This window comes from Myotis yumanensis, unplaced genomic scaffold, assembly GCF_028538775.1.
Source record: "Myotis yumanensis isolate MYYU_CA2020_CCGP unplaced genomic scaffold, mMyoYum1.0.hap1 SCAF_1, whole genome shotgun sequence".
Taxonomy (NCBI): domain Eukaryota; kingdom Metazoa; phylum Chordata; class Mammalia; order Chiroptera; family Vespertilionidae; genus Myotis; species Myotis yumanensis.
This window is the reverse complement of record NW_027223752.1, coordinates 70,381,408-70,406,754: the sequence shown is the minus strand read 5'-3', so window position 1 is coordinate 70,406,754 and position 25,347 is coordinate 70,381,408. Positions and strand designations below refer to the sequence as shown.

General features: G+C 41.9%; 1 protein-coding gene, 2 non-coding genes and 1 pseudogene across 3 annotated transcripts in view; 3 read left to right on the top strand and 1 right to left on the bottom strand.

Moving 5' to 3' along the window:
* Positions 1-25,347, top strand: part of STARD9 (StAR related lipid transfer domain containing 9) — a 109,286-nt gene that overhangs the window by 13,649 nt on the left and 70,290 nt on the right. The window lies entirely within an intron of this gene.
* On the top strand, positions 1,182-24,335 carry LOC139019569 (zinc finger protein AEBP2-like; annotated as a pseudogene).
* LOC139001463 (small nucleolar SNORD12/SNORD106) lies at positions 16,809-16,903 on the bottom strand. The gene has a single exon (XR_011470030.1). It is a non-coding gene; the product is annotated as a small nucleolar SNORD12/SNORD106 (small nucleolar RNA).
* On the top strand, positions 19,140-19,212 carry LOC139001461 (small nucleolar RNA SNORD69). Its single transcript, XR_011470028.1, has one exon. It is a non-coding gene; the product is annotated as a small nucleolar RNA SNORD69 (small nucleolar RNA).

Sequence of the window (25,347 nt, the reverse complement as noted above, 5' to 3'; positions counted from 1 at the left end):
TGGTATCTCCTGAACTCGGAGTGTGAATGCAGGCTTTAGGGAAAGAGTCAAGAAGGCAGAATAATTACTGAAACTGAGGAGGGACTTAAGAGGCTCAAGAGGAGGGGGAAAACATGAAGAAGAAACAAAGGTGAGAAGGGATTTGAGAGTTCACAGAGGGGAAGATGCTGTTAGTATCCTATCATTATTTACAGTAGATATTGTTATCTTCATTTTAGGGAAAGGCTCAAATAGGTTGAGTAGCTGCCTTTAAGGTCACACAACCAAGTGATGGAACAGTCATTCAAGCCTTTTACTGCGAGACTCCAAAGTCCAAGCTCTCAAATGCTGCATGACACACAGCTCCATTTCTGTATTTTCAGTGCTGCATGTCTTAAATGAATGGTTATTGAATTAATTATTCAACTTATGGTTCAGTGGATGAGAGAGAACTTGGGACTCTGCCTTTTGGATCTTGCTGCCTGTTTTGGCCTTGTGGTTTGCGTAAGTTAGAAAACCATAGACTTAGTTCCTCTGTGCATCCCTTTTCCCTAATGCATGTATGTGCAAGGGAACTGGGGAGTGTGTGGGCGTCAAAGCATTTTCTCATGAATATTTGCAGAGCTGTGTACATTCCATCACTAGTGCTATTTCTTCCCAACCAAGATGGAGACAGAAGTAGAAGGGAGAGAATTTTATAAGAAAAAGCCTTTTTTTGTGCAATAATTGAATGGGCTCTGCAGGCATGAGTGGGGGAAGGGAGATCGCCATTTCAGTATGTTCCCTCTGCCAGCGGCACAGCTGCTCAGCTCTGTAAGCATGTCCATGGGCTGGATTTTAAAGGAATAAGGTCATTTTCTTGGCTTCATCTCTAACTCATTTTTTTCCCTCTCTAGAAACTTGATTATGAATCTTCAAAGACTCAGAAAAATCTGAAAAATAGAGATCCTTGACTCTTATTGTTTGCTGCTGGTGCTAGATGCCTATTCAAAAATGAATAGCAGAAGCTAGAGAAATATTTTAAAATGCAAAAAAGCTTGTTTGGATTTTTTTCCCTTTGTGAGCCAAGGGTAATGAGGATTTCTGGTAGCAGCTGGAGCCCTTGAGATCTGGAGAGAGAGGTTATCTAGAGGGGAGGCATGCCTTAAGCTTGGTAGTCAGTTGTAGACTTGGGCAGCCTAAGCATAAATGCAGATCGAGTCATGAGTCAGTTGTCCTTGACATTACCTACAAGTTCTCTTGCTTGCATCTGCAATGCTGAGAAGTACTCCTGTGCTCCCATTCTCTTTACACTTGAATTTGTCCTGGAGTTTAAAAAGATTGTCAGTTGCTTAAAGAGGAGAAGTATGATGATGGTGATGATTGCTTTGAGAGTCTTTGGAAAAATTGACTTGCAAATAATCTAAACAAGACGATATAAAATGAAGAATAGCCCTTTGAACAAAAGACGTGTGTGCACCACAGTAGTGCACAGGCAGAGGAAGCCACCTGGTCTGCCTTGCTAGGTGCTAAATTCTCTCCCACATACTTGCACAGTAAGCCTGTGTCCAAGTAGCCCCTCAGCACCATTTCAATGGTTCTCTGTTTGGGGGAGCCAGCCCAGCTGACTTAGAAAAGGCCCCTTCTAAATGCAGTGTTCTGCATTTTGGCTATAATTATTTTTCTCCTTGTCCATTGGGATTTGAAAGCCCAATGACGTTCCTAAATCTTGACTTAATTTATAGCACAAATGTGAGGGAGAAATGAGAGTTGGACTGTTTCGTTTGTTTAAAATGCAGATTGTCTTGAAAATTATTATAATATATGCAAATTCTGCCCTACCCTCACCCTCTTCCAAGATTCCTCACAGAAAAGGTCATACAGTGAAGCTTCCTGTTGGAAGCAGAGGGGCAGAGTTGGCCTACAGAGCCCTGGGGCTGTAATGTGAAGGGGAGGAGACTGAAATTCATGTCTTATCTCTGTTTTGTTAATAAAATGGGAGTGTGTGGGTTTTAAAAATTTTCTAAATGGAGGAGTAAATGACTTTATTTTGGTGGGGGTTGGGCTTGTGGCTTTAAGAAAATCGCTTTTCAGTAGGATGTATATTTTTGTTGGATTTTTTTGTTTGTTTTTTTAGAATCCTCCACAGCAACATTCGAGACCATGAACTTAAAAGAAACCCAGAGACCTTTATCAATTAATAGTACTGTTTGTATAAATAATAACAAAGATCCTCTTAAAACGTTCATATTCTTACAGTAAAAGATTAAACTGACATTTCTATAATGAAAGGAAATGTGAAGTTTGTTTTTGTAAACACACACATAAAATAAATGCAGTGTTCTGAAAAGGGTTCAGACGCTGTGGGGGGGGGAAAATGGGACTGGTTTCTCTCTAGTTCTATGCTCAGCAGAAAATAAATGACTACATAAAAAGTGTTAGCAAATTAATTTATTAAAATATTTTGCTGTGGAGGCAATACAAGCTAACTCTATGATATCCAAACAATCCAGAAGGGTATAATGTAAAAAAGTGAAAAAAACCTTTCTCTTCTGTCTCCCTACCAGTCTTATTCTCTAGAGGTAGCCACTGTCTATAGTTTTTTTGCTATTCTTCCAGACATCCTCTAAACATAAGTAAGCATAAATTATATCTTTTTTTAAAGAAAGGGACTTAAACCATGCATACTATTTTTCCAAATCACTTTATTCTACTCAACTAATGCTGGCCCTAATTTATTTGCAATACCTGTTGTTCTACCTCACTGTTGTTTTTTTAAAGAGGAAGGGAGAGGGATAGAGAGACAGAAACATTGATGATAAAGAAACATCATCAATTGGCTGCCTCCTGCACACCTCCTACTTGGGATTGAGCCCACAACCTGGGCATATACCCTGACTGGGAATTGAACCAGTGATCTCTTGGTTTCTGGTTTAAGCTCAACCACTGAGCCATGCCGTCTGGGCTCTGCCTCACTGTTTTAGTGCTACATAGAATTCCATTGTATGAGGGTATTATAGTTTAGTTTTCTGTGATGGGCAATTAGGATATTTCCAGATTTATGCTATCCTATCTAATAAAGATGGAATATGCTCATTGACCCTCACATTGTCACAAAGATGGTGGTGCCCACAGCCAATAGGAGGGAATATGCTAATTGACTGCCATGCCCTCAGAGATGGCGGTGCCCAGTCCCCTCAGCCCCACCAGGGCGGCAGGCGCATGGCAAGGCCGGGCCCGCCCCCAGGTGGGCTTGGCCTTGCTGTGCACCTGCCTCCGGGGTCCCCCAATTCCCTCAGCCTCTCAGCCTCCCAGGGCTGGCCCGAGGCGCAAGCAAGCCTCTGCTGTCGGCTGCCCAGGGCTGCTCGAGGCTCAGGTAATCAGGGCCGGCCCAGGCTTGTGCTGCCAGCAGTTGCAGCAGCAGAGGTGTGATGGGGGCGTCACCTTCCCCTGATCGCTGGGTCGCCTCCTGCCCCTGAGGGCTCCCGGACTGTGAGAGGGGGCAGGCCAGGCTGAGGGAACCCCCTCCAGTGCATGAATTTTCATGCACTGGGCCTCTAGTTATACATAATACTGGAGTGAGCATCTTTACATTTTTTGCAAGTATAGCTGTAAGATAAATTGCTACAAGTACAGTTGCATGTTCAAAGAGTATGTATAGTTTAAATTTCAACAGATTTTTGTCCAATTGACTTCCAAAAACGTAGCAATTTACACCCTTAACAATAATGTATCAGTACTTTACGACAACCCTTGTCAAAATTAAGTGTTACCATACTTTTTAACTTTTGCCTATCTGATATGTAGAAATAGTATCTTATTGTTGCCTTTTATTTTATTGTAATTGAGGTTGAGCATCATTTTGTGTTTCTTGGCCATTTGTATCTTTTCTTCCCTGTGAAGTATGTCTTCATATATTTTTCCCTCATTTTTCTACTGTATTCATCTTTTTCTTATTTTTAAGAGGAGTTAGCATATTAAGGAAATTGATCCAAATGTCATAGATGTTGCAAATATTTTCCCTGCTTTTACTTTTGTTTTCATTATTTATTTTTAATTTAAATTCTTTATTGTTTAAAGTATTGTTATTATTTTTATAGTAACCCTCCCACCGCTGCCATGTGTGTGTTTAAATGTAGTTGAATTTATCAGCCTTTCTATATGGCTTCCTGGTGTGTTAAGTTTTAAAAAACCCTCCCTTTCTGAGATTATAAAGGTATTCACCATGTGTGTCTTTTTCTGGTATGATAGTAGATTTATCTTTTTAATATTTTAATATTTGGTCCATTTGAAATGCGGTAGGGCTGCAGCTTTATTGTTCCCTGCTCCCCAATAGTTAGCCAGTTGTCCCATTCCCATTTATTAAAAACCCATCCTTTCTCCACTGATGTAAAAAGTCATTTTATCCTGTATTAAATTCCAGTGTATACTTGGAGTCTTTTTTAAAACTCTATTTTGTTCCATTGACCTATTTGTATTCTTGTGCCAGAACCACACTGTTTCAGAAGTTTTCTAATATACATAAAAGTATATACCATAGCCAAAACCGGTTTGGCTCAGTGGATAGAGCATTGGCCTGCGGACTGAAGGGTCCCGGGTTCGATTACGGTCAAGGGCATGTGCCTGGGTTGCGGGCACATCCCCTGTGGGAGATGTGCAGGAGGCGGCTGGTTGATGTTTCTCTCCCATCGATGTTTCTAACTATCTATCTCTCTTCCTTCCTCTCTGTACAAAATCAATAAAATATATTTTTAAAAAAAAATTAAAAAAAAAAAAAGTATATACCATAGTGCTTCACTACTTTTTAATATTTGACAGGAGTAATCCTTTCTCATACTATCCTGGTTATTTTGGTTATTGTTCTTCCCCCAAATGCCATGTACTTCCTGCTTTTGCTCATGCTGCCTCTTCTTTCTAAAATACAAAAACTAGAGGCCTGATGCATGAAATTCGTGCAAGAGTAGGCCTTCTTTCCCCCTGCTGCCGGCACCGGCTTTCCTCTGGCACCCATGACCTGGGCTTCCCTCTGGCCACTGGCAGGCGCCAGCGCTGTGGCTTGCCTCAGCCCTGGTAGCCACAGCAGCTTGCCTCAACCTGAGGCAAGTCAAGCCAGCAGGAAAATGGGTACTTTCACTTTAGATAATTTGGGAAGCCATGAAAAATTTTAACATGACTGCAGGAGGCAGAGTATCCTAGATTACAGAAACAGCATTCACTCATTCAACAAGCATTTACCTAATGTATGCCAGGAGTATGCTGGGTTCTTGGTAAACAAACTGTGTATGTGTATGTGCGTATACATATGTTTTGCTCAATTACTTTACCTCAATTGCTATATCTCTATTTCTGTAGATCAGATTTTAAGCAAATCTAACGTCTCCTCTAGAGGTTCTTATAGGCTGTAGTGCCCATGTCATATTTCTTTCCCCCACACTATTGCTTGGACACCGCTGCCTTCCTTTGTTTCCAGATACTAGGTGTGAGGCCATGGTATCTCATCTTTGCTGCTCTCTCAGGAGCCTGCCTATGGGGCATGATAGAGATCTTTTCTTGTTCCAGATGGTAGAAGTGTTCTTATTTTAACATTTAAGCTACTTTCTTGTAGAAAAATAGCCACTAGGACAGCCGTGGGCAAACTACGGCCCATTTGAAATGAATAAAACTAAAAAAAAAAAAAAAAAGACCGTACCCTTTTATGTAATGATGTTTACTTTGAATTTATATTAGTTCACACAAACACTCCATCCATGCTTTTGTTCCGGCCCTCCGGTCCAGTTTAAGAACCCATTGTGGCCCTCGAGTCAAAAAGTTTGCCCACCCCTGCTCTAGGAGCACATTACTGGTTTTTCCGTATGTATGTGCATGCTCATTGAGCTTTACTAGACCTTGCATGTCCAGGTGCCCCCTTACTGTGAATGGAAGAGGATGTACCTCCTCCCCTTTGGGAACACAGAAGTAGAGAGCCTGCTGTAGTTGTTTCTCAAAGTATGGAACTTAATATTGCCTAGAGCACGGGTGGGGAACCTTTTTTCTGCTAAGGGCCATTTGGATATTTATAAATCTTTCGAGGGCCATACAAATTATAAATTTAAAAATTAGCCTGCAATATTTGGTCAAACATTTAATTAACTCACCCCTAATGCCTTGGCAGGGCCAGACCAAATGATTTCACGGGCCTTACACGGCCCTCAGGCTGGACGTTCCCCACCCCTGGCCTAGAGCTTGTCAGAAATGTGTACTTTCAGACCCCACCCAAATGTACTGAATCAAAATCTGCATTTAAAAAAGATCACCAAGTGATACATATGTATGTGAGGAAGATTCAGATCCAAGATTTCTGGGGTAGAGCTTAAGATGCTGCTGGGCTGAGGACCACACTTAGTAATAAGATTCTAGAGTACGTGATATATTCCACCTTGATGGATGGAATTGATGACTGCATTTTCCAAGGACCAGTTAACTATACTTTTCCTTTGTCTGTAAAATGTGCATTATTCCCTGATTGAAATTCCTCTTGTCTGTCTGGCTGACTGAAGAAAGAAACTGTATTAGACTCTGACATATCCACTTATGTAACGGCCAACTTAGGCAAACCTCGATGGCTTTGGTCTAGTGAAACAAACTTTATGTGATTTAAATAGCCTTGGTTTTCTTTTTTATTAAAAAATGACTTATTGATTTTGAGAGAGAAAGAGAGACACTGATTTGTTGTTTCACTTATTTTTGCATTCATTGGTTGTTTGTTTGTTTCTTTCTTTCTTTTTTGGTTGTTTCTTATATGTGCCCTGACTGGGGATTGAACCCCCAACCTTGTTGTATCAGACGATGCTCTAACCCACTGAGCTACCTGGCTAGGATAGCCTTGGTTTTCTTTTGTTTGTTTTTAATATATTTTTATTGATTTCAGAGAAGAAGGAAGAGGGAGAGAGAAGGAAACTTTAATGATGAGAAAGAATCATTGATCAGCTGCCTCCTGCACGCCCCCCACTGGGGATGGAGCCTGTAACCCGGGCATGTACCCTTACTGGGAATTGAACCATGACCTCCTGGTTCATAGGTCAGCGCTCAAACACTGAACCATGCTGGCCAGGCTGGTTTTCTTTCTTTCTTCTTCTTCTTCTTTTTAAATCCTCACCAATGATATTTTTTCCACATTGATTATTTTTTAAAATATATTTAATTGATTTTTTACAGAGAGGAAGGGAGAGGGACAGAGAGTTAGAAACATGGATGAAAGAAAAACATAGATCAGCCGCCTCCTGCACACTCCCCACTGGGGATGCGCCCGCAACCAAGGTACTTGCCCTTGACTGGAATCGAACCCGAGACCCCTGAGTCCACAGGCTGACGCTCCATCCACTGAGCCAAACCAGCCAGGCCCCACATTGATTATTTTTAAAGAGAGTAGAAGGGAAAGACGAAGGGAGGAAGGGAGGAAGAGAGAGAGAGAGAGAGAAAGAGAGAGAGGTGAAAGAGATACATTGATTGGTTGCCTACCACACACCCCAACCGACTGGGGATTGAACCTGCAACCCTGTATGTGCCCTTGACCGGGAATTGAACCCTTTGGTGCATGGGCTGATGCTCCAACCATTGAGCAACACCGACCAGGGACAGCTTTAGTTTTTTTTTATCTTGAGAGAGTGATAATTTTCCACCTACCAGCATCACAGGAATATTGTTAGCATAAAATGAAGTATTAAGCTTGAGAGAATTTTGGAAAAAGAAATGTTAAATAAATACCAGTTGGTATTATTACTACTGTATTACATCCTCTGTTGTTTCTGTACCAAGAAAGACAGTGTGTTTATGGAGTTTTTCATGTGGCCAATGAAAGTATCTTCTGCTTTTAATTCTTTAATAAAAATATTTTTTCTAGAAATATTGTAATTTACTAATTTAAAAAAATAGGTAATATATGCACATGTCAGAAAGAAACAGTATAAAAGGATTATACAGTGAAAATTAAATCTTTCTATCCCCATCTCCTTCCCTACGATGAGGCAGACATTGTTATCAATTCTTATATATAGTCTCAGAGAATTCTGTACAAATATAAGCATGTGGTTGTATACTTACTCTCTTTTAAAAAATGATAGCACACAGATTATTCTGTATCTTGCTTAATTGAATTAATATATCTTGGAGACATTTCAAATCCATATACAGAGGTGGGCAAATGTAGGTTTACAGTTGTAAGTACATGCAACACAGTTTATTCTTATTATTTATTAACTAGAGGCCCAATGCATGACATTTGTGCACTTGGCGGGGGAGGGGGTGTCCCCTCAGCCTGGCTTGCGCCCTTTAGCAGTCCGGGAGCCCTCGGGGGATGTCTGACTGCCGTGGAAGTGGGAGAGGCTCCCGCCACTGTGCTTGCCAGCCATCAGCTGGCTTGTGGCTGAGTGACACTGACTACAAGGGAGCAGCTCCTGCATTGAGCGTCTGCCCCCTGGTGGTCAGTGCGCATCATAGTGACCAGTCATTCCGCTGTTCAGTCGATTTGCATATTACCCTTTTATTATATAGGAGGATTGTATTCTTTATTTGTATTACAACTATAAACCTACTTTTGCCACTCCTGTATATGTATTATTACTTCCTATTATTGATGACCATATCATAACCTTCTGTATGGGTATATATCATAATTTAATTGTTACTATGAACATTTAAACTATGTATGTCTTAAATTTACAGTGAATTTCTTATAGGTATCATATGTGTAATTGGGTCTTGTTTTGTTTTCCTAATCAGGCCATCTCTCCCTTTTAATTAAGATTATTTAGGCCACTCACCAATATAGTTATGACAATCATTTTGCTATTTGTTTTCTCTTTGTCTAATTTGTTCTTTTTTCCCTTTTTCATATTTTTCTGCCTTCTTTTGGGTTGAGTATTTTTTATTTCATTTTACCTTTGTTGGTTTATTAGCTATAACTCTTGTTTTGTTAGTGGTTGCTTTAGCGTTTAAGGTATACATTTCTAGTTATCATAGTCTACCTTCAACTAATAATATATTACTTCCCATAAGATTCACTAGAATACTTCTATTTTTTCTCAGTCTTTATACTATCAAGTCATACATTTTAATGTCTACATATGTTATAAACTCCATAATATACTGTTAATAATTTTGTTTAAACAGTAAATTATCTTTTCAAAAACTTTCAAGAATAAAAAAACCCCACACATATATTTACCAATGTAGTTGCCAGTTATGGTGCTCTTCATTTCTTTTTGTAGATCTGTATTCCCACCTGGTGTCATTTTTCTTGTCTGCTAGTATATTCTCTAACTTTATTTTTGCTATCATAGTTTGGACACTGCAAAGATGGAGACTGTATTTGATTTATATCTCACAAACCAAATAGCATTAAGTCTGGTGTCAGCAGATGAGTCACATTGGTTTGTGATAAGCTCTGGGGACTCTAGCAGAGCTCATCTTAATTTAGTGTTGTTTCCTAAACCAAAGGAGGCTAAACCTTAGCTGGGCACAGAGTATGCTCAGGAGACGTTTCCTTATATTCTAAAGCCAAACAAAATCAGAAATTGATAATTTACTATGGAACAATTTGGAGCATTTCAAGTTGTTGGTCTTGGCTTTCCAATATCTTTGTTGCTATTTGCTGTTCTTTTTGAACTATATTTTTTGGGACAGGGGTTTGTCCCCATATTTTCTTTTCTAGGATCTGAAGTTAGTGGTGGTCTATACCATATACTGGCTCTAATTATTCTTTGATTTACCTACATTTATATAATCTCAGATTCTAGCAAAAAGAGCCTTTTTAGAGTTCTGAGCAGGTGTGGGGATGAAGAGGAAACCATCTGTTTATATCTTTCTTTTTTCTACTTCTACTTGGTTGGCCCCTTTTCCTCACCTCTTCCTTAAATCAACATTAAATTTGATGTTTCCTTTATTTGTGAAAGCTCATTAAGGTCATAGAATATGTCATTATTTTACCTTGTTTATACTTACCCATTAAAAACTCATAGTTCTTGAGGGACCATACATAAAAACATAATTACTTCACAGTGTGGCAAGTACTATAATAAATATTTTAATCAAGAGTTTGAAAAAACTTGAAGAGGGAGATAGGTCTTTTTTGTTGGGGTTGGGGAGGAAATATTGTCAAAAAAAAATCTGCTTCACAACATGATTACTCTGTTCAGGATTGAATAGGATTTAAACCTGTAGTTCTCTTCCAAAGATGGGAAAGACATTTCTTCTTAAGACTTGAAGGCGGTGCTTCACATACTAGTATGTAGATTTAACCGCATGGCTTGGGGGTTTCCAAAAAGATCAGAGACTTCTCAGAGCATCATGTTAATCATTCACTAATCTTTTTTTTTTTTTTTTTTTTTTTTTTTTTTTTAATTAAATCTTTATTGTTCAGATTATTACATTTGTTCCTCTTTTTTCCCCCCATAACTCCCCTCCTTCCAGCTCCCACCCCACCCTCCACCCTCACTCCCCACCCACTGTGTTCATCCATAGGTGCATGATTTTTGTCCAGTCACTTCCCGCATCTCCCACACCCCTTATTCCCCCAAGAATAGTCAGTCTATTCCCTTTCTATGTCCCTGATTCTATTATAATCACCAGTTCATTCTGTACATCAGGTTATTTATTCACTTGATTCTTAGATTCATTTGTTGATAGATGCATGTTTGTTGTTCATAATTTGTATCTTTACCTTTTTCTTCTTCTTCCTCTTCTTAAAGGATACCTTTCAGCATTTCATATAATACTGGTTTGGCAGTGATGAACTCCTTTAGCTTTTCCTTATCTGTGAAGCTCTTTATCTGACCTTCAATTCTGAATGATAGCTTTGCTGGATAAAGTAATCTTGGTTGTAGGTTCTTGGTATTCAGCACTTTGAATATTTCTTGCCATTCCCTTCTGGCCTGCAAAGTTTCTGTTGAGAAATCAGCTGACAGTCGTATGGGTATTCCCTTGTAGGTAATTGAGCCTCTTTCTCTTGCTGCTTTTAAGATTTTCTCTTTGTCTTTTGCTCTTGGCATTTTAATAATGATGTGTCTTGGTGTGGTCCTCTTTGGATTCCTTTTGTTTGGGGTTCTCTGCGCTTCTTGGACCTGTAAGTCCATTTCTTTCACCAGGTGGGGGAAGTTTTCTGCCATTATTTCTTGAAATAGGTTTTCAATATCTTGCTGTCTCTCATCTTCTGGCACTCCAATGACTCTGATATTAGACCGCTTAAAGCTGTCCCAGAGGCTCCTTACACTATCTTCACACTTTCGGATTCTTTTTTCATTTTGCTTTTCCAATTGGGTGTTTTTTGTCGAATCTTTGGTTTGATTATTGTACTCCTCTGGTCTGCTATTGGGTATAATATTCTTTATTTCAGTCCGTGTATGCTTACTTTCTAATTTCTTTATCGTAGCATCGAGGGTCTCATTAGTTTTCGTGAGGCTCTGCACAAATTTATGGCAAGCCCTCAAAATTGCGATTCTTAGCTCCATATCCTCCATTTCTGTCATGTTTTTTTGTCTCCGCATCTTTTATGCTTTCTTGGTGCAACCCCTTGTGGTCTCTGTCCATTCACTAATCTTAACTTGGAGCTCCCTCCTAGGTTTCATTCTAGATACCGCTTAGTCTTATAATAAAATAGGTGTATGAATCATTTAATTGAGGCTGGCTACTTAGCATATTAACTTGATGTATGACTGTTATGGAGGGAACTGGGTTCAGTGAAAACTTCTCCTCTCTGCAGAAAAGGCAGAGTTGACAGTTTCTCATTTTTCAAGTGTGAGGCAGAGGAACATGAGTTATTTATAAACTCACTTCCCCCCAAAGACTGAACACAATAGAAGCCTGAAATCAAATGGTGACCAGATGTGCCCAGGCACCCCCCAGTTTGTATTAGAAGTTGGAAAAGGCGGAGTCCCTGGGGAGTTGGTCCCAGGGTGAAATGGATGGACTCACTCATACGATCATCTTGTGTATACAAAAAGCCCCTTACATCGGGTCCAGGAGCAGAAGTAGTAAACAGAAGAGTATGCTCAAACTCGTTTTCCTTGCTTCTCTTTCTAGAAGTGGGGGATTATTCTTTTGTCAATAATTTCATTGCTCAACTCTTGTCTCTGTAGTTATGCAATTAGACAAAATACAAGTGGTTTATGGGGATGTGTGCTGAATTGATAGAGGAGGACGAATTAATAGCTTCCATGCAGTTGGTAGAGGTAGTGGTTCTGCTAGGATGAGAAGAGATTTACAGGAATGGAAACCCTTAATTACTTTTACCCCTTTATTATTCCTCCCATATTAAAATAACCCCATCTTGTTTGTGGTGGTTTTGTGGTTTCAAGTTCAAATATGTAGTGGTCTCTGACTGGTATTGCTTTTCCTTTTCTCCCACATCATAGATTTAAAAAATAGAAGCAACTTCCTCCTTCATAAGATCTGGAAACATTCCCATGTAGTTTAGAGACTTAGTTCCAGGGTTTGGAAAATGTTCTCATGACCAGCTCACTTAGTGGGCTTTTGAGAACCTACGCTGTGCCAGGTACTGAACTTTATTTGCTTTTTTCTTATTTTGTTTTCTTTTTTGGGTACTGAACTTTAGTACCTGACTTCTCTCACTCATCCTTCACAACAACCCTGTAAAGTGGGTTATTATCATCTATACCAGGGGTGGGCAAACTTTTTGACTCGAGGGCCACAATGGGTTCTTAAACTGGACCAGAGGGCCGGAACAAAAGCATGGATGGAGTGTTTGTGTGAACTAATATAAATTCAAAGTAAACATCATTACATAAAAGGGTACGGTCTTTTTTTTTTTTTTAGTTTTATTCATTTCAAACGGGCCGAATCCGGCCAGCAGGCCATAGTTTGCCCACGGCTGATCTATACTGTATGGACATGAAAATTGAGGCTCAAGAGGTTAGGCAACTTGTCCACGGCCACACGACTAAGAGGTGGAGCTCAAACTGAAACCCAGAGCCACTGCCTCCGAAGACCTTGCTCTTTTCACTTCTCCCTGCTGCCTGCTGTGGGAGCTAACTCCTGACTGTGTGCTTGCCCCTGATATAGGAAGTATGGTATGAATTAACTGACAGAAACATTTGGACCGTTAAGTTTTGTATTTACTAAAGGAAAGGACCCAAGGGTCATGAGAAGGAACATGTGCTTTCAAGCCTCCCTACTGATGATGCTTCTCTTTGAGATATGGAGAACATCACCTATTTTTAGTTTTGTATGTTAGGCAAGTGCTTGTCAACAGGTGCAGTCAGGGTGTTTTGTTTTGAGTCCCCCGAATTAGTCCTAATTGACCCAACCACTCTCTGAGATTCAAGAAATAGTTCACACTTCATAGCAAATGGATGCTTTCTTTCACCTATTCTGACGCAAGGACCAGGTTTTGAAGTGGACTTTAAAAGTGGTGAAATGTAGCCAGAGGTGCCCAGGAAGGAGTCTGGGGTCTGGGCACTGACCCTGCCAGCCAGTGTGCTTCCTTCCTGGCACAACTCAGCATTTCCCAGCACCTCTTTTTCAGAGTAGCTTCTCTTTCATCTGGGAAGTACTCTAGGGAGTCCAGTTTCATATTGTGGAGAGAAAGAATTAATGCAGAACCTCCAGATTGAATCCAGAAAAATCTCAATGTATATTTTTGAATTAAACTAAACCCTACATTGTTTTCTAGGTTTATCCTGAATTCCACCAGCTTTAATTCCCAAGTATTTATTTTTCAGCAGAGATGACCCTCGTCTGCTCAGTATCTTTCTCATAGAAGCATTTATACACCAGAGAGAATGAATCTCCTAGGCATTTGTCAGTTCTGTCAGGATTTTTAGAGGCTTATTAAACTATGCTTCGTTGGAAATCAGTCCCAAGTTCCTGAGTGACTGTCCAGGTTTTTGTCAGTACATTTCTCAGGTGTCACCAGCAGGTAATTGTTGAGCTAAATGCTCACCACTGTCAGGTCTCTCTTCCATCATAATTTTTTTGGGGTCTTTTGCATGCACTTTGGTAACAATCCTGAGATGCACCTTCGTCCCAGGGCTTTTGGCTGAGGCTGGAGTCACACTTTGTTTATTTTGTTAAAGAGACTTGATAGGAGGAGCTGAGGTGCAAGGGTGCCCCAAGACCAGTGTGGTGGGAGATTTTGTGATTCTAACATGCAGATTTTCTCTTCTGCAAACTAGTTTTCAGGGTTGGAAGAGGGAAGTGTAACTCAAGGGAGGAAGGCCCTTGCCAGTGGTATGCACGAGGCAGATGCTGTTCAGATCAACACAAAATTAATCTCCTCAACTAGACCTTGGATGCTGAGAATGATATGGGCCTTTCTCTAGGCCAGCGGAACCCAACTATTAAACCGGAACTTTCTTGGGGGCTCAGCTCATTTGTTCCTCTAGCATTAAGATTGCTCTCTAGAGACCCATTCAAACTAAATAATAGTAAAAACAGGAAATTTGCTCCTAGCAACATGGTTGCAGGAAAAATTTTTTTTCTACTTAGGCAGGAATGAGAGTTAAAAACAGAAACTTCATCCTCCAGGCATGTTTTCTGCTTATATACAAGTACTAGAGGCCCAGTGCATGAAATTTGTGCACAGGTAGGGCCCCTAGGCCTGGCCGGTGATCAGGGCTGATCAGGGCCTTCCTTCCGGCTGCCAGCCTGGGCCTCCCTTCATTCTGTGCTGCCCCCGTTGGTCAGTGCACATCATAGTGAGCGATAGAACTCCTGGTGTCCCAGTCGAACTTCCACAGGGACACTTTGCATATTAGCCTTTTATATATATAGACTAGAGGCCCAATGCATGAAATTCGTGCAAAGCGCTCAGCCCTCGCAGCCCCGGCTTCATCCAGACGATTGTCTGGACGGTGGTTCCGCTGTTCAGCCATTCGGTTGATATTACGCTTTTATTGTTATAGATTAGCAACTCAGACAACTTGAAGCAGCTTGAAGCAGACTGCCTCTCGGAGTGCTGCCTGGTGGGACCCATTACAAAAGATGGCAAAGAGCCCTCGGGATCACATCAAAAATAAGAAAACAGTGCTATGTGGAGGTTTCTAACTGTTGATGTTCATCTAGGCTGAAGATCAAATATGCAGAATTAATGCAGGCATGTGGTGAGCTGACACGGCCATGGCATATTCAGCCCCACATTGGGCGCCTTATGTGCCAAGCCACCTCAGCCAGGTTCGGTGAGCCTGAATGGGGGCGGTGAAGGATTTAGAAAAGACAGACAAGAGAAGATACCAGCTGTCTCTCTGCCGATTTTTTGCATTGAGTTGATAGAGTAATTTGAGTTAACGAGCTCCTTAACGAGCTCGGTCTTGGAACGAATTAAACTTGTAAGTCAAGGCCCCACTGTAATTATATGGTGGTAGATGTTAACTGGATTATTTATTGTGATGATTATTTTGAAATATATACAAATATTGGGTCATTATATTGTATACCTAAAACTAATATTCCTCAATTTAAAAAAGCAAGAAAAAAGTGTATGACACTATCTGTGGGAAAGTATTAAGGGCCAAGAACTTTATGATTTTGTTGGACAGGTAACCTCCCTCTCAGTGACATGATTTCCTTATAAAAGGAAAAGAATAATCCTTAGGCCCTAGCAAAACCTTCAAGATATGAAGTGTTTTAATTACTATTTTACTTTAACTCTTTTGAGTAGTCCTTATACAGAAAAATGGGGAAAAAATAGCGTAATCTGTAATAATAAAAGCACAATATGCTAATTAGACCAGACAACCTTCCAGATGAAGCCGGGGCTGCGAGGGAAGCCAGGGTCCCAGATGCCAGAGGGAAGCTGGTGCCAGCAGCCGGGGGAAGGAAGGCCTACTCTTTTTTTTTATTGCCTAAAGTTTTACATATGTCTCTTTTTTCCCCAATTGACCCCCCCTCCCCAGCCATTCCCACTCTGGGAAAGCCCCCACCACCCCAGTGTCTGTGTCCATTGGAGCAAGGCCTACTCTTGTATGAATTTGTGCATCGGGCCTCTAGTCTATCTAATAAAAGCCTAAGCAACCATTACAGCAGAACAACGAGATGACCAGTCGCTATGATGTGCACTGACCACTGGGGGGCAGACGTGCAATGCAGGATCTGCCCCCTGGTGGTCAGTGCGCTCCCACAGGGGAGCACTGCTCAGCCAGAAGCCAGGCTCACGGCAGGTGAGCGCAGCGGCGACGGCAGGAGCCTCTCCCGCCTCTGCGGCAGCACTAAGGAGCAGCGAGTCGAGAGGTAAAGAGCAGTGAGCAGGCGGGCTGTAAGGAGTGAGGAGTCCTGGACTGCGAGAGGGATGTCCGCCTGCTGGCTTAGGCCCTCTTTCTCCGGGGAGTGGGCTTAAGCTGGCAGGTGGACATCCCCTGAGGGGTCCCAGACTGCGAAGATGGTGCAGGCTGGGCTGAGGGATCCCCCCACCCAATGCACGAATTTCATGTATCGGGACTCTACTAATAAAAGCTTGCATTTATTTAGTGCTTACTTTGTGCCAAACATTGTTCTAAGCAGTGGTTCTCAACCTGTGGGTCGCGAACAATGAAAATACACCCTGCATATCAGATATTTACATTACAATTCATAACAGTAGCAAAATTACAGTTATGAAGTAGCAACGAAAATAATTTTATGGTTGGGGGTCACCACAACATGAGGAACTGTATTAAAGAGTCGCGGCATTAGAAAGGTTGAGAACCACTGTCACAGTTAATCTTCTCAAAAACCATTTGAGTTTTAGGTACTTTTAAAATCTTCATTTAACAGATATAGAAACTGAGGTAAGGTTACTTGCCTAAAGAGCCAGGTTTTGAACCTAGAAAGTTCCAAAGCCTGTGTTCTTTTTTTTTTTTCTTTCTTTTTTTTTCCTCATTTTTTTCAATGCATCAGACAAAAACTGGCAAATAGTTTAGTTAGATCAACAGGGTCGATCTGATGGGGAAAAACAAAGCCTGTGTTCTTAATCACTAAACTATAAGTATAGCTGTTTAGAGGAAGAGGAATCATTCTAAGCCCTTATGCAACTCCAGGCCCCATTATGTTATATATTTTATATGAATGCTCTCTTTTCAAATTGTAGACTCTGAACCCTACTTTTCTATATAGTCTACCACAAGTTTGGAGAGAGGATGGGTCAATAAATCCACAAATAGTATCAACCTTACCTCAGCATCTGTCTGTGTGGTGAGCAGTGTAAGTACAACTCTGGATTACTTGAGGTTTTTCTAAGTAACAGCATTAGTGAAAACATATGTTTGAGTAGTTTCCAGCAGTTTAAATGTCCCTCCTACTTCTCTTCTCACTAATTCAACAACTTCTGAGACCTGTATTTAAAATCAGTGTTTATTTCATTGTTTTGAACACTTATCTTAAATTGAAGAAACAGATTTTTTTGTTATGAGTCTACTTGGGGTTTAGAGAACATATCTACACTAATAAAAGAGAAACATGGTAATTGGCGTACGACCGCTACCCTTCCCATTGGCTAATCAGCGTATCCTTATGCAAATTAACTGTCAGCCAAGATGGCGGCCGACAGCCAGGCAGCTGGAAGCGGAACAGGAGGCTTGCTTGCTGTGGACTCCAACGCTAGCTGGCCTCTGAGCTTCAGTTGGAAACATAGTAACATTTATAGAAGATAAACAAAACTCCAGAAAGCTCCTGTCAGTCAGCCGGGATCTCAGAGCTGGAGTCGCAACATTGTTTCGAATACAGAAAACAAAGGCCAGAAACCTGCTTTCAGCCAAGCCTCAGAGAGAAAGCCGGCTCTCAGCTCCAGTGACAGCCATAGAAGGTAAATAAATGCCAGAATAAAAAAAAGAAAAGAAAAAAAGGAGAGGTTTGGAGCTTCAATCGCCCGCCAGCCTGAAAACAGCCCTCAGCCCCTCACCCAGACTGGCCAGGCACCCCAGTGGGGACCCCCACCCTGAAGCAACAAGATGGCGGCTAATTTGCATACTGAAGGCAGGCGGCAGCAGGCAAGGCTGTCTGCGGTCTGGGACCCGGATCTGTGACCCTGCCGGGCGGGATCAGCGGAGCCGCGAGGCCTCCCGGCACCGGGATCAGCGTGACAGGGGGCAGCGCCCAAACCCCTGATTGCCCTGCGGCTCTGTGTGTGACAGGAGGCAGCGCCCCAACCCCCTGATCGGCCCTGCTCTGTGGGTGATAGAGGGCGGCGCCCCAACCCCGATTGCCCTGCGGCTCTGTGCGTGACAGTGGTGGCGCCCCAACCCCCCCACGGGCCCTGCTCTATGTGAGACGGGGTAGAGCCATACCTCCCCATCGGCCCTGCCCTGAGTGTGACAGGGTGCGGTGCCTCAACTACCCTCCCCCCCACGGGCCCTGCTCTGTATGTGACAGGGGGTGGTGCCCCAGCTCCCCTATTGGCCCTACTTTGTGTGTGACAGGGGGGAGCTCCCCAACCCCCTGATTGGCCCTGCTCTGTGTGTGACAGGGAGCAGCTCCCCAACCCCCTGATTGGCCCTGCTCTGTGCATGACAGGGGGGAGCTCCCAAAACCCCTGATTGACCCTGCTCTGTGCATGACAAGGGGGAGCTCCCCAAACCCCTGAGGGGCCCTGCTCTGTGTGTGACAGGGTACGGAGCCCCAACCCCCTGATCGGCCCTGCTCTGTGCGTGGCAGGGGGTGGCGCCGCAACTTCCCTATCGACCCTGCCTTGAGTGTGACAGAGGGCGGTGCCCCAACCCCCCAATCGGCCCTACCCTGAGCGTGACTAGGGGTGGCATCGCAACCTCCCCATCCGCCCTGCTTTGTGCATGACAGGGGGCGGCGCCCCAACTCCCCAATCGGCCATGCTCTGAGCCCGACCAGGGGCTGCACCTAGGGATTGGGCCTGCCCTCTGCCACCCAGGAGCAGGCCTAAGCCAGCAGGTCGTTATCTCCTGAGGGGTCCCAGACTGCGAGAGGGCACAGGCCGGGCTGAGGGACCCCCTCTCCCCCTGAGTGCACAAATTTTTGTGCACCGGGCCTCTAGTATAATAATAAAAGTGTAATATGCTAATTGGACCAGACAGCTGAACGACCTTCTGGACAACCTTATGGACAAAGCCGGGGCTGTGAGGGCCGAGGCAAGCTGCCGTGACTGTGAGGGCTGAGCCCCTTGTACGAATTTCGTGAATTGGGCCTCTAGTAAAATATAATAGAAAGAACTACAGAACTACTGAAAATAAGCAAGCAAAAAAAAATCTATCAGCAAATGATGATAAACTGGATCTGACGGACTGTGCTGTGTTTGTTCAGTTCAACCCTGAGCTTCGTGTTCTGTCTGTTGTCCTCCAGATAAACTAATACCCTCAATCAATTACCATCTCGTCCCAGAAAAAAAAAATCTATCAGTGAAAAATGTCTTTAGGAAAATACAGACAGCCACTATTTTGTACTTAAAACAGTCATCGTGAAATCTTCAGTGACTTAGCTGATTCTGTTTTCAAGAAGGGTATGTTTGATAATGTTGCTGATATTGGGGAAGTCTATTCTTTTTTTAAAAAATCCTCACCTAAGATATTTTTCCATTGATTTTTTTCTTTTTTTTAGTGGGAAGGGAAGGTGAGGAGGGGGAGAGAGAGATCAGTTGGCTGCCTTTCACATGTGCCCCAACCTGGGCTGGGAATAGGACCAACCCAGGTATGTGCCCTTGGCTGGGAATAGAACCTGGTGCTCTAATCACTAAGCAACCCGCCTAGGAGGATGGGGCGAGTCTATTCTTTAAGATTTATTATGTAGATCTTACTTTTGAAAAATAGACTTTATTTGCCCTAGCTGGTTTGGCTCAGTGGATAGAGCATCAGCCTTCAGACTAGGTTCAATTCCAGTCAAGGGCACATACCTCGGATGCAGGCTCGATCCCCAGGCTTGGTTGGGGCGCATGTGGAGGCAACCAATCAGTGTCTCAATCTCATATCAATATTTCTCTCTCTGTGTCTCTCCCCCTCCACTCTCTCTAAAAATCAGTAGAAAAATATCCTCAGGTAAGAGTTAACAAAATAAAAATAGACTTTATTTGTTAGACCAGCTTTAGATTCAACACAAAACTGAGTACAAAGTACAGAGTTCTCATTTACCTTCTGCCCTCCAGCTGCCAATATCTCACACTAGAGTGGTACATTTGTTACAGTTGATGAGTCTACATTGATTGACACATCAGAACCCAGTGTCCTAGTTTACACTGGGGTTTATTCTTGGTTTTGTACATTCTATGGGTTTGACAGATATGTAATGACATGTATACAACATATAGTATAGTTTCACTGCCCTAAAAATTCCTCTGTGCTCCACTTATCATCCCTCCTTCCCCTGCCAATCACTGATCTTTTACTGTCTCCATAGTTCTGCCTTTTCCAGAATGTCATCTACTTGAAATCATACAGTATATAGCTTTTTCAGATTGGCTTATTTCATTTAGTAAAATGCATTTAAGGTTACTCCATATTTTTTCATGGCTTGATAGCTCATTTCTTTTTAGCGTATTTAGATATTCCATTGTCTGGATTAACACCACTTCTTTATCCATTCACTTAGTGAAGAACATTTCTATTACTTCCAAGTTTTAGCAATTATGAATAAAGCTGCTATAAACATTGTGTGTAGGTTTCTGTGTGGACTTAAGTTTTCAACTCAAGGAGTGCAATTGTGTGATAAGAGTAATTTTAGTTTTTGGTGTGTTTTTTAGTCCTTGCCTGAGGATATGTTTTTATTGATTTTTTTTTTTTTTTTTGAGAAAGGCAGGAACCCTGTTTATTAACACTAGTGGACTCCAGGAATAATTTCCAAATCAGAGTCTTTTTATTGATTTTTGAGAAAGAGGAAGGGAGGAAGAGAAACATTGATGTATGCACTGATGTATGCACCTTGACTGGGGATTGAACCCGAAACCTAGATATGTGCCCTGAACGGGACTTGAACCCACAGCCTTTTAGTTCTTTTAGCCACCCATCCAGGGCTGGTATGTTTAGTTTTGTTTTAAAAAACTGCTAAACAGCCCTGGCTGGGGTGGCTCAGTTGGTTGGACATTATCCCATACACTAAAAGGCTGTGAAGAGAGAGCCGCCCCAGGCTGACAGCCAGTAAGGAACTGCTGCTGCCTTTATTCCCATAGTGACAAGGACCTGAACTCTGCCAACATCGTGAATGAGCTTGAAGGAGAATCTTCCTCAGAGCCTCCAGCTAGGAGCCCAGCCTGGCTGGTAACCTTGATTTTGGCCTAGAGAGACCTGAAGCAGGGAACTCAGTGGAGCCCACCAGGACGTCTTACCTACAGAACTCATAAGCAATATTATAAGGGATGTAGACAACACAGTTTTCAGTGGGTGTTCAACTCCAGCAATGATGAATGGACAAGGAAGCACTACTTCTTCAAACAAAAATATTGTCTATAATTGTTGTTGGGACCAGGACCAGGCTTGCTTCAACTCTAATTCAGATCTGGCAGATCACATCCATTCCATACATGTAGATGGTCAGTGATGAGAGGTATTTATTTGCTTATGGAAAGGTTGTAAAGTATATAACACTGTCAACCTGTCAGAGTTGGTTATAGAGCAGGGGTGGGCAAACTTTTTGACTCGAGGGCCACAATGGGTTCTTAAACTGGACCGGAGGGCCGGAACAAAAGCATGGATGGAGTGTTTGTGTGAACTAATATAAATTCAAAGTAAACATCATTACATAAAAGGGTACGGTCTTTTTTTTTTTTATAGAGGCATATGCTGACACACAGTGGAGACAAACCTTTCAAGTGTGTTGTTGGAGGCTGCAATGCCAGCTTTGCTTCTCAGGGAGGTCTAGCTCACCACGTACCCACACCCTTCAATCAGCAGAACTCCTCAAAAGTTTCTAGCCAGCCAAAGGCCAAAGAAAAATCTCCTTCTAAAGCTGGAATGAACAAAAGAAGGAAATTAAAGAGCAAAAGATGATGCTCGTTACCATGACCACGTGATTTCTTCGATGCACAAATACTGGATGCGATAAGACATCAAGCCATATGCTTTAACCTCTCAGCTCATATAGGAAGTTTAGGGAAGAGACACAGTGTTTTTCATAGTACTGTAAAAGCTAAGAGAAAAGAGGATTCTGGAAAATAAAACTTTTGCTTCATTGGATGTCTGAAGATATTCAGCCTGATGTGTGGGTGAATGAAAGTGAGTGACATCAATTAAAAACTAAAGTAATTCATTTATCAAAGCTACCCAAAGATACTGCCTTGCTTTTGGACCCAAACATATACAGAACAATGCTGCAGAAGAGGTTGAAGTAAAAAATAAATAAAAAGCAAACAAGTGGGGACACCTGCAGTCTTAGTTACTGACAATGGGTTTAGTAAAAGTTGCACATTAGACTCAATTCCCTTTCTTTTTTTTTAAATCCAGTATTTAGAATAATATTTATGCTTAGTGTAAATATTCTGTGAATGAAGTAGGCTCTTCTGCCTAAGTGTCCGACCATTCGTTCGACCATTCAACCAGTCACTATGATGCACACTGACCACCAGGGGGTAGACGCTCCAACCGGTAGGTTAGCTTGCTGCTGGGTTCTGGCCGATGGGGTCTGAGTGAGATGGGCCGGACATGCCCTGGAGCCCTCCCGCGGTCCCTCCCCAGCCCCCAATGTGTACTAGTGGGGTTCCTTGTCCTGAGCTGTGCCCTCTTGCAATCTGGGATCCCTTGGGGGATGTCCACAGGCCAGGCCGAGGGACCCCACCAGTGCATGAACCTGTGCACCAGACCTCTAGTATTAATTGGGTGTGGGGAGCAGGCCTAAGATGTCAGTCAGACATCCTTAGTGTTGCCATGTAGGCGGGAGAGGCTCCCACCACCACCGCTGCGCTCGTCACCCATGAGCCTGACTTCTGGCTGAGTGGCACTCCCCCTGTGGGAGCACACTGACCACCAGGGGGCAGCTCCTGTGATGAGATCTGCCCCCTGGTGGTCAGTGAGTGTCATAGCAACTGGTCATTCTGCCATTTGATTGATTTGCATATTAACACTTGGAGTGGGGGAAACGAGTTAAGTCGGCTCGCGTGAATTGTGCGTACTCCGAGGGAGCCGTCTTAACTCGGTTCATATAGATTTGCGGTGGAGTGCGGGAAACGTGTAAACTCGGGCTGATTGTAACTGCGTATTACCAAATATTTGTTTGTTTGCCGTTCACAAAGATACCTACCTGCGTATGCGAACCGTTTCATACCCATTGGGGTAATAGGTATCATAAAAATCCCTGATTTTGCGTGGGAAACCTAAATAATTGCCCGCGCCATCTTATATTTTGGCGGGAAATTCACCCCACACCGGAGTGTTAACCTTTTATTATGTAGGATTACTGTATATCCACATTTTCATGCAATGGTACTGTGGAAGACTGAGCAAACACTCTTTTGGCAACTTAGTGCAGTGATGGCAAAACTTTTGAGCTCGGCGTGTCAGCATTTTGAAAAACCCTAACTTAACTCTGGTGCCGTGTCACATATAGAAATTTTTTGATATTTGCAACCATAGTAAAACAAAGACTTATATTTTTGATATTTATTTTATATATTTAAATGCCATTTAACAAAGAAAAATCAACCAAAAAAAAAAATGAGTTCACGTGTCATAGGTTCGCCATCACTGACTTAGTGGAACAACTTCTTAAAGGCTTTGCAAGCTTGCTGTTCTCTTCCCCCCTCCCCCTCCCCTTTAGTGATCACAGTAGTTTATATTGGAAAGAAAAACAATTATAACATGTTCCCCTACAAATACCAAAAGCACTGTAAGGATATTTATCTTGACAGTGTCTATTGATTTGAAGTAATATTAGGACATATTTAGGCAATGAAAATGATCTATATATATAAAAGCCAAGCAACTAGAACAGTGATGGCAAACCTTTTGAGCTCGGAGTGTTAGCATTTTGAAAAACCCTAACTTAACTCTGGTGCCGTGTCACATATAGAAATTTTTTGATATTTGCAACCATAGTAAAACAAAGACTTATATTTATTTTATATATTTAAATGCCATTTAACAAAGAAAAATCAACCAAAAAAATGAGTTCGAGCGTCACCTCTGACACACATGTCATAGGTTCGCCATCACTGAACTAGAATAACCAAAACAACCAGAATGACTAGTTGCTATGATGCACACTGTGGCCGGCCAACTGGTCTGATGGGGGCAGGGCCAACCGGCCAACCTCCTGTGGTCTCTTCCCCTGGCCGGCAGGCCTGATCGGCCCAATCAGGGTGGGCTGGCTGGAACCAACCCGTGCATGAATTTGTGCACCAGGCCTCTAGTCAATTATAAATAGATGTGATCGGTTGCTATTTGTGTGTTTGTTTTTTTGTTTGTTTATTTTTTTTTTGCAGAACTCTAATAAGAAAAGTGTAAAATTTATATTTAAGCAAACAGTGAACATTTGCAATCAACTAAATCAGTGGTTGGCAAACTGCGGCCCCTTGAGTGTGGCTCTTCTACAAAATACCACATGCGGGCGCGCATGTACAGTGCAATTGAAACTTCGTGGCCACACTAAAGGGGCTAAAGAGCCGCATGTGGCTTGCGAGCTGCAGTTTGCCGACTACTGAACTAAATATTCATTTTTCAAATTAGGACTGCAAATTTCTGTTAAAGAGTGTTGCCGTATGTCTGATGACTTCCTTTTCAGGACTAGGGTTTTCTCATGAAGTACAGTATGTTAGTTAATATTTACCTATATAACTAATCTGTTAATGGTTTTTGAAAAACCTTTATTTCAAATATTTTAGTAATTCTCTATTTTCATTTTAACCTACATAAGCCTCTAATTTTTCCCCCCGAGGAAAGCATGTGGTTTATTAGTTTTGTCTTAAAGTGAGAAAAATTATATTTTTTTAAAGTGTTGTCAAACTGAATTCTTTATGCATCAAAGTTGTTTTTGTAAAGGAAAATAAAATCACTTTCTTGCCGGGTTAAGTAAGAAACCATATGGATTTTTTTTAACTTACAGAAATGGAAATATGTGTAACTTGTTAGTATTGTATCAAACAAATGTTGCATAGAGATAATAGAACATTGCTTGTAAATAATTCAGCAGATTTGTAACATATTTTTATATTATAAAATGTACTGTAGATGTTTTTCTAGAGGCATGAAAGAAAATGTATATATTATGGGTAGAAATAATATTGAAGGATATTATAATTCACTAGTGCTGCCAGAGGAATTGTTAATAAAGCACCTTCTTTAACAATAAATGTCTTTTTCAGATTTAAGGGACTATGTACTACTCATAATATCTTTTTTTTTTTTTTTTTTTAAATATATTTTTATTGATTTTTTACAGAGAGGAAGGGAGAGAGATAGAGAGTTAGAAACATCGATGAGAGAGAAACATCGACCAGCTGCCTCCTGCACATCTCCTACTGGGGATGTGCCCGCAACCCAG